Source organism: Diorhabda carinulata, chromosome 2 (genome assembly GCF_026250575.1).
Source record: "Diorhabda carinulata isolate Delta chromosome 2, icDioCari1.1, whole genome shotgun sequence".
In the NCBI taxonomy this organism is placed as follows: domain Eukaryota; kingdom Metazoa; phylum Arthropoda; class Insecta; order Coleoptera; family Chrysomelidae; genus Diorhabda; species Diorhabda carinulata.
This window is the reverse complement of record NC_079461.1, coordinates 20,815,389-20,827,015: the sequence shown is the minus strand read 5'-3', so window position 1 is coordinate 20,827,015 and position 11,627 is coordinate 20,815,389.

Sequence of the window (11,627 nt, the reverse complement as noted above, 5' to 3'; positions counted from 1 at the left end):
TTTCTTGATTAGTTTGAACAAAAATCGATCTAATTTTCTTGTTTTGTACAGAAAATGGTTTTTCCATACTTAATTTGAACAAAAATCGATCTAATTTTCTTGTTTTGGATAGAAAATGGATTTTTCTTGATTAGTTTGAACAAAAATTAAACTTATTCTCTTGTTTTGAACAAAAAATTAATTTTTGAAACTCAAAGTAAGAAAATATGTAGTTTATTCATTTATTTTGTACAAAAATTGATATAATTCTTATATTTTGGAGAAAAAATGGTTTTTGCATATTTTATTTGATCAAAAATCGATCTAATTTCCATGTTTTGGATAGAAAATATATTTTTTCGACTTAGATTGAAAGAAAATGGATTTTTCTCACCTGTTTTGATCAAGAATATAGGTAATTTTTGTTTTTATCGACAAAAAATGGTTTTTCCTCACTTAATTTGAACAAAAATAGATCTATTTTCTGTTTTGGACAGAAAATGGAGGCTTTAAATTTAGAGTGAAGGAAAATTGGATTTACTCATTTATTTGGACAAAAATTGACCTAATTTCTTGTACTTTGTACAATAAATGGATTTTTCTTGATTAGTTTAAAAAAAATCGATCTAATTTCCTTTTTTTGGACAGAAAATGGATTTTTGAAACCCCAAGTGACGAAAAATCTAGTTTTCTTATTTATTTTGAACAAAAATTCTCATTCGTTTTAGACAAGGATTGTTCTGATTCTTGTATTTTGGACAAAAATCGGTTTTTTGTTACTTAATTTGAACAAAAATCGATTTAATTTCCGTGTTTTGGACAGAAAATTAATTTTTTCAACTTACTTAGATAGAAAGAAAATGGATTTTTCTCATTTATTTTTGCCAAAAATTGATCTAACCTGAACAACAACGCAAATTCTCTATCCACCCTGTACATACAAGAAGTTACATATTCGGATAATTTCATCGTCTTTATAAACAATTAAAGTAACACCCTGCAAAGTTAATGGAATACATGAGATTAAGGAAAAATAAAGAGAAATTGTCATATTAGACCAATTCTAACCGAAAAACAAACCTATTGTGGCTTTTCTTCTTTTTTTTTCTCCACAAAATCGGCTCTAACCACTGATACAATCATCGATATCTAAACTCGATACAAAAAGCAATGAGAATAGACGAATTTCGACTGCCTGTATTCGAAATTCGCCTCGCTAGTATCGCCGCTTTTACCGCATCTCCAACGTAAACTCGGCTTAACGCATCAAACAGTATCTGTCCGCCGCCACCGCTCTGGTCGCCGCGAGCCTAGTTGTCATATCTCGACAATATGCTTCTTAGATGAAAACAAATACCGTAGGTGAAGTGAAAGTATTCCTAATAAATGTACGGTAATCAAGTATTCAGCACATGTACAAAGTGTTGTAGTGTTCTCGATTTTTATCGTCGGTATTATTTAATTTGAATCGACCTCGTTTTATCTCCGGTATCAAAGAAATATCGGTTACATTTTACCGGTAAGCTACAGAGATGAAATAACTACAATTATAAAATAATTTTATTGACTGAAAAATACCGTGAAAATGTGTAGAAAGTAAATCGGATCCTTAATACGTATTTTTAGTTTTAATTCTAATGTTTCAATCAGTAATTTTTGATACCAATTGAATAGCTTTTACGATAATAATTGAGCCCTCAATGTTTCTGGATGGAATATTCTCCGATTATAAACAAAAAGTAAGGTTAGGTACTCATTTTCGAGTTTATTGGTCCAGTATTTGCAATACAACTATTTTTAAATTATCTCAAATGAACTTTTAGTTGTTAACTCTTCAACTTTTGTAATGTTATTCGTGGTACTACTACAAGGGGACTTTGATAATTAGTTACTTTTTGGATAGTTTGAAACTCGGTTGATTTATCAGTTGTTCTTTTCATAAAAACGCTCATAAAATCGTAATTTATATTCTTAAAAACTCAATGAAAAACTTTTCAAGGGCTCAATAGTATTTTTAACTTAACAAAAATATTATATTTTGTATCGTAGTTTTGGGAAGAGTACAATTTCAGTGGCGACTGGATTTGACTATGTAAATCGATCCAAAATAAGTCAAAAATGAAGAATAAAATTTCTCGATTTCTCGCTTCGTTTCCGAGATATCGATACTTAAAGTTATAATCAAACGTTAGTTCAAAAAGTATTGACAGATGGCGTTCAATACTTCGTTTCAAATCACTTCAAATTCAATATGACTTCAATAAACAAAAGATTTTTTATTTAATTTTCATATTATTTACCCTGATACTCGATAATAGTATTAAAAAAAAACAGATTTTGATAACAAAATGAGCCATTTTTGATAACTTAATGCATGAATAATTTGATGTTTTTCATGAAGAATTGTCGGTTGTTTTTCATTATTTATAAATTAAAAAAAAATAGGCGAAGCGAAATAAAATAATCCTCACGCGAAGAAATTTTTTTAGACAATTTTGGCTGAAGAAAATTCACTATTTTGAAATTTTTATACTCAAAGTGCACCACGAGAAGGTTAGGTTAGGTTAGGTTGATATATACAAATATTGAATAAAAATAAATTTTTCCAAATTCAAGTAACGATATCTCGAAAACGAAGAAAGATATCGAAAAATTTTATTCTTCATTTTCGACTTATTTGGGTCGATTTACAATTGCATAGTCAAATCCAGGCGCCACGGAAATCGTACCCGTGTCGTAGTTTGGGTTACACATAGCAGTTACTTTCATGTGAACACACTATTTCTATCAAGTCACTGTAGGCAATACTCTCGGCAACGCCCTCGAAGGATGTTCGTACTTCAGACAGTTATGCCTGTTCTATGATAAGAAAGTTCACACTTCAAGAAAGAGTTTTTTTATGTTACAACGTATCTGCGAACGAATACGGATTATGAAACTATGTTGAATTGAATTTCAACAACAATTTCCGAACTCGCCCTCTACCAAATAGTTGAACGGTGTGGAAGACGTGCCAGAAATTCTTAAAAACGGGCTCTGTTACCGACGCGCCTCGTTCTGGAACAGCTAACGAAAATATGGCGTTAGTTGAGCAGCCGAACCAATACTTTTTACGACGACAATAATTTCGATAGCAGATTGAAATTTTGCAATTGGTACCTCGGATGCAATCAGGATGGTCCGTAGATCTATTTTGTAGTCGTATGAAGCAGCCCTGGAAATGCTGGAATATTTACGTGGGCAAATGGACAACGATCCAACACCCAAAAACATCCGTTCATATTGGAGAATGGCCCGCGCGTTTATGTGACCTGATACCCCGTGATATCTTCCTGTGAGGTTTTTTCAAAGTTTGTGCAAGATGACGTTACGATAAGTGACATCTGTTAATCACGCCGTTAACTATATTTACTATAAACTTCTAACTTAATTATAAATTCTCTTAAATTGAATGATTATACATACAAAGGATTATAGTGTCGTTCCGATTTTAAATTAATGTAAGACGAATACACAATGAAGATCAGCTTTCGTAGTTTCTTTTTGTTTATTTGATATATAATCAAATTTTCGATAATCGCCTAGAGAACTTTTCTTTCGAAATAATTGCGAACTAATAACAATTACAAATATAGATTTCTATCAGTGTTTATTCTCGTTCTACTGACATATAAATCTCGGTTCCTAAAAACGAGTTTAATGGTTTTGCGTGTAAATGGAAGTTTGGAATTGGAAGACGTGTCTATCGGTGATTTATAACATCCACAGTTTCAATTAGAAATAATCAGTTTGGAGATGAAAAAATATTGTTTACCAAATTATAGTTTACGGTATTAATATATTCATAATTAGTTACAGTCGATTTAATACAAAAAGAAGTAGAGAGATTATAAAAATTTCAAAAATAGGAAGATTTTTCTATATAGAACGTTCCAAACTAATTTCAACGTAATCTAGTGGATAGGAATTCATTTTTTTTCTTTTTCCCTTTCATATTTTCCTTTTTTTTCTTCTTTTCTCCAAAGCTTTTTTTGTTTTCATGTTTTGTTAATTTACCCCTTCACTTTTTACATTTTCTATTTAGTTGTTCTGTTTCATTGATTCCATACAAGATATCAAAATATTCTCCTGCCAAATGCAAAATACAGAAACTGATTTTAAAATCGTCATAGTTGTAGTTTTGAAACAAAATGTGTCAAAACCCATGTTTCAAAACAAATACACTCGTTAGCAAAAATATCGACTCAAGTAGCACGCTCGCGGTCAAAAGCTTCTAGAAAAAAAACTGTACCTTCCACCAATAGTAGTAGACCCCGATAACAGCTTCAAATCGCGTTTTCATAGATCATATAAGTTTCTTGTTCGATCCTGTCCTATTCTTTTGATATGAAATACTCATAAATTCCATAAATGCTCGATAGGATTTAAGTCTGGTGTACGCGCTGGCTAATCCATAACGTCAATTTCGACATCCTGTCGTACGGAAACCTACAGTATGTAGACGGGCATTATCCTGTATTAGATAAAGTCTATGTATCGATTCGCCGTTAATCCAACTGCCACTTTCAATCAAAACCAACTCGGGTTTTGATTCGTTTGAAATGCCCTTTAAAACCATCCAAGTACCTCCTTCAAAAGCAAAGTCTTCTGTAGACTCGTCTCCTTCTATCGCTAACATCCAGTTCGGTGAGTTGGGTTTAATTTGGGATCAGTATCTGGTTTATTATGCTCAAGGTTTGCTACTTTAAGTCTTTTTCTGACCGTCCAGCCACTCCTCGAACTCTCGTTGGATATGAACACCAGTGGACGCTCGATTTCTCAGCGATGTGCCCCTTTTTATTCCAAAACCGCGTCTTTAATGAAAGTTTCCAGTCTCTTGGTAACGCGCCGGCTATTTCTCGCTGACTTTGGCCTTGTTGCAATACGGTGACCGCTTGAGCAACTTCATCACTTGATGTATCCATTTTCTGGTAGAATTCTTGTTTGTTGTTAATTAAAATGTGTATCGGTTAACTTTTGATGGCAACCCCTAATTAGCATTATTGTAAACATAACATCATTTTGAAGCTAATGCCATTTGCTTGAAGATTTTACTAAGAAAAATTCAAATTCGCGTTCAGTTTTTTTGCAAGTGACTTGCGTTTGCAAAATGTCAACTGAGTCGATTTTTTTGCTCCCGAATGTATTTCTACAACGGAAAACAGTTTTACCAAGAATATCTTTTTGTTCTAAAAATGAATAATGTTCAAGTTAAATTGATATTTTGTTGAACCTTAAAAAAGTTATTTCCAAGACTACTTGATACAAACCGTGCAACTAGCGTCATCTATTTCATGTGATATATCAGCTTCCAAAACATTTTCGTATAAAATTTCATTACAATGCTGCCAATAGTTTAAGCAAAATCTTAAAAAATGCAAACTTTACCTTTTCCATTTATTTATTTTTATTATCACCTGTTTTTGAATCACCCTGTATTACTGCGATATTCTAAATAGGTTTGATAGTAATTTAGTATAATTTAATTGATGAAACTGCATTTAATTATTTTCATATCAGATAACTTTTGTTATTAATATTTCCATCATAATTAAAAGTTAGTGAAATTTAATTTTAAATCACAGTAAGTATCTTCTTTTTTATAAATGTCATGTACTACACCGCAAAATACATGAACAAACAATGCCTCGATTAGTATATTAATCGATTAATAAAATCGATTAAATATTGATTTCGAAACATAATTTTATCGCACAAATTGAATGCTGAAAGGAAAGCATGAGCATGCGCACGATATTAATAAAAAAATCGATTTGAAAACCCTGGAAAACAAATCATTTTTTCATATTCGCATGTATTTTTGATTATTATTTTCCATAATCATATTCATTACAGGTTGTGGAACGCTTGGGATAATTTTGGAATTAATGCATGGGGTTTATTAACAAAAATGGAGAGTATAATATTATATAATGTATTTATGAAATAATATTTCGAACAAAAAAAGTATTTTTTTTAAACAATTTAGACCAAATATTATGAATATCCATGAAATTTTTTTATTATTAATTTTACGAAAAAAAGTTATTCTTCATAAAAAGTTCTTCATGGTCCAAAACCTAGAATTCAATCATCAGATGTTAAATTTTTTCAGTCGTATACGAGGTTTGTCAAAAAATGTGATTTTTGCTCTAGAATTTCTTTTTGACAATATCGAAAATTGTTATGAAGAAAAGATGTTTAGAATTAAAAATATCTTTCAAATATTCAACATTGTTTATGCCAGTGCATCCTAGAATAATTATGCGTTAATGTTTAAACTTAAATTTCCAACGTAATCGCAGAGAAATTGTAGAAAAAAATATTTTTTTAATGTAAATAAACAATGTTGAATATTTGAAAGCTATTTTTAAGTCTAAACATCTTTTCTTTATAACAATTTTCGATATTGTCACAGGAAAGGAAATTTTTCCATATGCCGCCGACTTACGTGGACACACTGTATATATAAATACAGGGTGTCTTATATATCGAGTTGCATCCCTGAGGAGTTATAGGGTTTCAAGGTAGGGTCAATTTTGGGCTCCCCAATTCGTCTCCACTCTATGTCGATTTTTCGTGGAGGAGATGATTTATTCTTGAATTTCTTTGTAACTCATATGTTTGATTAAGTCATAATTTTTCACACTTTGACTATTTTTTGCAAACAACTTCCTATTTAAATTGATTAAATGCGCGTATTGATACTGAATATAGGCCAAACATCGTTATTTCAAAAATATAGAATAAACCAACATATTATACTCTCCGTATAGGTTAAGGACAAAAAATTTTACACCAGATTTTTTGCGTCGATTTTTTTTCACTCGAGTGTGTTTTGAGGTTAAGTTATTTTAATTTTGTTTCAACTTTTCACTTCTTAGCCATTTTTATATGTTTTTGTTGCTACATCGTCTTGTTTTAAGGGTTCAACTGATTAACTAATTAAAAATGTAGAAAAACGGACGTTTAGCCTTTTATCAAAATATTTTCAACTTCTTCCTATTAAAATTGATGTGCTTGAATGTTTTTATGTCACATATTGTTGCTCAAATACAAGTCAGGTTTTCCTTTTAATTTTATCTACATGTTACAAAACCTTTTTTTACAAAAAATATTATAACTGTTGATCAAATTACTATAGAAAGTTCGTTGTTATAAATGGGGGATTTAATTCGAAAGCAAATAACTTCTATGTATGTCAAAAGACAAAAATAATAATTTAGGTGTGTGAAAAATATTACCTATCACTTCGTCGTCGATTTTCTCAGTAAAATAATTGATAATTAGTTGTAATAAATTAATGTCCGCTAATCAATCAAACGATTTTTCGTTGACCCGAATAAAACAATAGAAATGAGTAACTGTTTTTCATCGCTTGGGAAGTATTTGAACACTTTTCACTTACTTTAGAAATGACCCTCGTAATAACAGACGATATTAGTAAATGATATCATTATTTCAAATTTATTCGCAGTTACCACCCACTATAACGTTTTCTAAAAAGGTATTTGGGGTTTTTCCTTAAAAATATATCATTATATTAAAAAAAATAGCTTTCTAAAGTTAATCCACACAATGTAAGAACAGTTACAACATTTTCTTTTCGTCCCACATCCGTAACCAAATTCTTCTTTTTTATTTATACGTTTTTACTAGGTTAAAATGACCATTTGTTTTTATATAAATTTTAAGATAAGTACCATTTTATTTATACTCCTAACATGGCATAAAAAAAGTATCTCAAACTGGTTATTATTGCTAATAGTAAATCGAAGCATTGTTAATTCAATTGACATATAGAGAAAAAAGTATTTCTTGTTAAGCCGGTACCACACGATGCGTCCAATGATTCCAACGTGCTGAGCTTCGTCACTTCACCCGTGCTGTACGTGTCCCGATTTACGCGTTGCCCAAGGCAGCGTGACCAAAAAAGAAGAAAACAAAATAAACACTTGGAAGTGAAAGGTACCGAGGAGGATTTTGAAGGAGTGCAGGAGCGAGTAATAGAGGAGTATGATCAAGCTGGGGTATATAGAAGTTAGTAGGGTGAAAAGATTTTTATTGAGGGGATAAAAAGCGAAAAGGATTTCCAAGAAAAAAAATGATAGAAGCATATAGAGATGATCCAGAAGGAATAGGAATAGAGAACAAAAATAAATGGAGGAAAGCAACAGAGCGACTCCAAACCTGTGAGATCATCAGACCTGTTGAGCTGTAGGAAAGGATGTAAGAGGGGTAAATGAAACCAATATTTTTTATGAAAAATGGCACATAGTATATTATGTACGTATTATTGTATATTACATAGAGTTGATAATAATTTTTATGTCGTAGTCTAGCTGTTTAAACCTATTTTTAATTCCTCATCACTCAATATTTCCATTTTTCGTCATATATACCTTTTTTATATATATATATATTTATATACTTAAAAACACATTCGCTTTAAACGTTTATACAGGCTTAAATTTAAGCTTTACAAATTTGTTCTAATCACTTAGTTAACCACGAGAAAATCAAACCGATCTTAAATAATCGTCGTCTGTTGAATAAACTACAAAAATATATAATATAAAATGCTCGCAACACTTTTACAGAATTCGTAGGCAACAGAACTATCGACGATTTTTAAGAACGATTGCAAAAATTTTTTTTTCAACAGTAAGTTTTATCGACATAAATATATGTCTTCATGGTATAGTGTCAAATCCTTTTGGGAACGATATAAATACAAAAATAGCTTGAAATGAACATAATCGATATAAACAAGAGTATCACATACTCGCTGAGGATTACCAAGAACAAAAAAGAGCCAGAGCCATGGAGGTACTTTCGTAAAAACGTATCCTAACCTCACTTTTACTAATTCCTTTAACTGTACTGATGCGAACCCAAATTGTATTTAAACTGAGTAAAACTCTAACTCGACTTTTATAATCACACATTTGACTACAAAGATGTCATCGTCATTCAAAACCAAAATCTCTTCAATTCATTTAATCATTCACGATTTAAATAATGACCATCTAAATTTGAGGTTGTACCACCTCGAGAAAAATTGAAGCTAACTCAAACCTGTTTGAACCTGAACAAAGTAAAGATTAGACTGATGACTGTAATTACCTTCTACAATTGAAGTTTGGACTAGCTCAAGACAAATCTAAACCTGCCTGAACCAGAACGAAGTAAAGATTAGGTTAGGTTAGGAAGGAAGGAACCTGACGGAAGTAAAGACTAGGCTGATGACTGTACTTCCTTATTATAATAATTAAGGATTGTTAATCACAAAGGAATGGCGATTAAACCTCTTATAGGACATGAATCCTTCTGTAGAACTACAGGATAATAGAAAAAATACTAGGAAGGGACTTTGGCGTTTAATCTTAGGTTCAGTAGGCAACGTGTTGATGTAGAGACTAGACATAGCACTACATCTGAGGGTGTATGGAATAGACAATGAAGATCTTCGTCAGCTAGAACAACTTGAATTAATAGATCAGTTGAGCATCCTCGGTAGTATAGCAAGAAAAAAGGACAAAATAGATCTTTTGGGAATATCAATTTTTCCTCTTAATATTAATGGGGAGTGGAGAGGTTGGAAATATTTGTTGTTAATTAAAACAATAACCATTAGATTCGTGCTCGGGTCGCCTTGGCGAGTGTTAAAATTAGTGTATTGGTGGAACTGTTTATAACATTTATGATTGAATTTTTTTTTTATATAAATACGCGATCAAACTTACTGTAAATCACATTTGCATCGAGAATGGTTTGTATTTTATTATAATTATGGCTGCCAACTTCATCCACAGATAAAAATTAAAATAATAATAATAATAATAATAATAATAAAATGAATTTGGTGTCGAAACAAAAAACTTTCAGTGCGTTTTCGCTGCCAATTTATCAGATATTTGGCTGCCATATGGAATGGAATAAACATCGGGAACGAGGGAATCCGAAAATTATTATTGCAATTAAAAAAAAGTTCATGTTGCGACAAAAATATCGGCGGTTTAATTAATTTCTCAATTACGAACGATTAAATTTTATAGGAACTTGCCAAATTGTGCTTTTGGTGATATGCGGATAACGGATTTTCCATTAACTCGATAATCTTTAATATTTACGACAAAATGACCAAAAAAAGACACTGGTCTACATCGAAATCTTCTTTCAAATAAAAATATGAAGAACTTACAATATGCCGAAACTAAAATTAGTTTCCAATTTCCATATTCAGTATTTTTTTGTACTTTTCAGTCTATATCTGAAGTTTTCCTTGATGACTTCAATCATTTTGACATATGTAACCAAAAAGGAATGTAAAATATCTTCAAATTTAATTTTAATCGAAGTAATACCGCTTGAAATAATGTAATTCAAAGAGCAAGATAAACAGCATGCGCAGATCAAGTTCAATTGATTGTTTTATGCAAAATCTCGCATTTGCAACGTTGTCGTTTTGGTGACATTTTTATTTCGTGCAACTCTAGGGAGAAACCTAGTTACTTTTGGTTTTACAGCCAACCTGTCAAATCAGACTCGAAAAACAATGACAGCAGTAGATATAATTATTGACAGTGATCCACTGACCATTCCGTTACATATTTTTGTTTTTAATATAAAAAATATTTTTTGAATTTTTTTGTGAAATTCGTTTATGAATTATTTTAAATACCGTAGAGTAAAAAAAACTGTAAAACTATGTATACACCAGGTGATTTGGAGGTAGAAAACGTTCAGAGTGGCTTCGAAAAACTACAACCGATTCACGTGCTAAAGGGATTCTGGAATGGTAGCAGTGAAGAAACTTCTTTCAAGATATCAATATAAACTAAAAAACATAAAAATTGGATACATTTTGAGTGGGAAAAAGTTTTATGGAGTGATGAGTAAAAGTTTGAGGATGTTTGATCTAAAAAAAGATGTAAAAGGAAGAAGATCCATGTGTAATCCCGACTGTAAAACACTGCGGAGGTTCGGTGGTGGTTTGGAGATGGTGGAGAAATGACGACCAAAGACCTGGTAAAAATTGAGGAGAATATGGAATTGAACAAAATTTATCTTCCAGTATAGTTAGGTTAGGTTCCACGAAACTGTACAAATAATATCCTAATGAATTTGAAGGGGAAAATGTACTGAAAGTACATATATGGCCGTTACAGTCGCCTGATTTCAATCTGATTGATTTGCTGCGGGACTTCTTTGGAATATTGGAACAATTACAGACTGTACTTTTATTTATTAATAACAAAATCGATTTTTTGTGTATCACGGTGTATTGAATCGGTATTGAATCGATTTATTTATTTATCGAACAAAAAACTACAAAAAAAATATATACATGATCATATTTTTAAAAATAAAATATCTGTAGAGATGTACCACAATTATATACAATTTTTTTGCAGACCAGTGTGTTAATTAAAAAAAATTGATGAGTTAATGGAAATAGTTAATGATATATATCATTTAGTTGGCAGATTGTTTATTATCGTAAATTGATGCTAACAATAATATAGAAAACATAAATTGACAGTTATTGTCTTTTCATCAAAGTACATTAGAATGATATTTTTTTATAATTAATTATAAATAAAGTT